This window comes from Megalops cyprinoides, chromosome 23, assembly GCF_013368585.1.
Source record: "Megalops cyprinoides isolate fMegCyp1 chromosome 23, fMegCyp1.pri, whole genome shotgun sequence".
NCBI lineage: Eukaryota > Metazoa > Chordata > Actinopteri > Elopiformes > Megalopidae > Megalops > Megalops cyprinoides.
In genome coordinates this window covers 24,731,070-24,732,969 of record NC_050605.1, presented here as the reverse complement: position 1 = coordinate 24,732,969, position 1,900 = coordinate 24,731,070, and positions in this window count along the sequence as shown.

Genomic DNA, 1,900 nt, shown 5'->3' with positions numbered 1-1,900 from the left:
AATCAGTCACACACCGCTGTGCCCAGGATAGCGACAACGGCATTTCAGTGCTGTCTTTCTGTATGTGTGAGTTTGTGTGTGTGCGCGCTACTAATGTTAATCAGTACCATATTGTACGTCAAATGAAAATTGTTGTAAAGAAAAAATTAATGATTTTAACATTTATATTAATCTTTATTGATATGCACTGCTGCTTCGTACTTTAAAACAGTGTCAAAGCTTTACTGAAATTCATCATTTTTAAAAAAAATAAAAATACTGAAGTAAAAGGAGATGATCTGGAGGTAATTCTTATTATCAGCACAAACGGAAGAGCACTGCTCCCCATGAAGTAGTAGATACAAATCTCAATACGTCTTCAGTTTATGTTGTTGTTCAGTAAAACTACCAACATACATACCAATAAATAACAAATTACAGCTACTGCTGCTCCAGTAGCTGTGAAAGATGTTAAAGAATCCATTTCTTTATCATAAGATGAGATCACATTTCCATTCAATAGCTGGCTAAGATCACTAAATAATAAATATGCATTGATAAATGTTGTGTTTTTTGTGTGGTATATATAGAAAATAAAAAAAACAGAAATTAAGAGACTATATTGTATTTGTAATGTGAATACGCGTAGGTACAGAAAAAAGGAACATTATTTTCCAAATACATTTCATGATTCGCTATAGTTTTCCTATACAGCACTTCAATGCAATGCAGTTCTAGGATTGAGGAGAAGTTGCCTTTGCAACATTGCCGTCAGAAGGGACTGCATCCCAAAATAAATTATCCTGCAATCCTGACATGTTAAAGAGCAGATAAACAAATATGTCAACATTAAAACTTTACAGCTTTTTAAATAAATGTTTATTTGAGAATTAGAATTTTAATTCCTGCATTGGTTGAAATTTATGGACCTCATTTAATCATTTCTTACTTTGGAGAATAAGGAACACCAGTGCATGCTGGTGAATTTCGGGGGGTTGGGAGGTGTGGGGGGGTGTTTGCTGATCTGTTGCCTGGAAATAATAATCTAATGAATATAATAACAAGCACGTGATGCTAAAGATTGGCTCCCTGCCAGGTACTTCATGTAGCCTGTTTATTTTCCTCTCCTGCTTTAGCCTTTTCTCCGGTGTTTGGGCGATATGAGCCCACCACACGCTCTGAACTGGGGCTCCACACTGTGTTAGCTCGTGTTGGGGAGGCTGTGATGATTAAAAGGCTGTGTTATCCTGTGAAACCTGAGCTCTGCTGTCTCTTCATAATGACACTCAGCCTGTGTCGCCTCAGGAGAATATTACCGCATAATTTTTTAACATTCATTTCTGCTTAACTTTCTCATGCAAACTGAAATATGATGAAATCATACTGTCATATTGTATTTGCCTGTTGTACTTTAATATGTTTACATCAGTTAAAATCAGAATATAATCGCAGAATCACTGTTTATTTTTTAAGTCAGACAACTCAAAATACTATTAGTGTAAATCATAGTATTATTTTAGCAGCTTTTCATTTTTTTTCAAAAAATAAAATGTATAAAAATAATAACAGTAATACAGATAATAATTATTCATTACATTATTGTCATTTGGCAGACACCTTGACCCACAGTGACTTACATGGGTTATGATTTTACGTGTTATATATGTTTATGTTTATATATATTATACTGCTGGATATTTACTGACGTAAATCTGAGACAAGTACCTTGCCCAGTTGGGGAATCGACGCAGGAACTTTTTGGTTATGAGCCCTGTACCTTACCACTATGCTACACTGCTGCCAGTGATATTAATTGTAGCAAATTAATATGTCTAATATCATCAAAAATAATACATGAAGCAAACTGGAATGAAGCAGGGTGGAGGTACCTGCAAGATGAGAGGAGAACAGCATGGAGTCG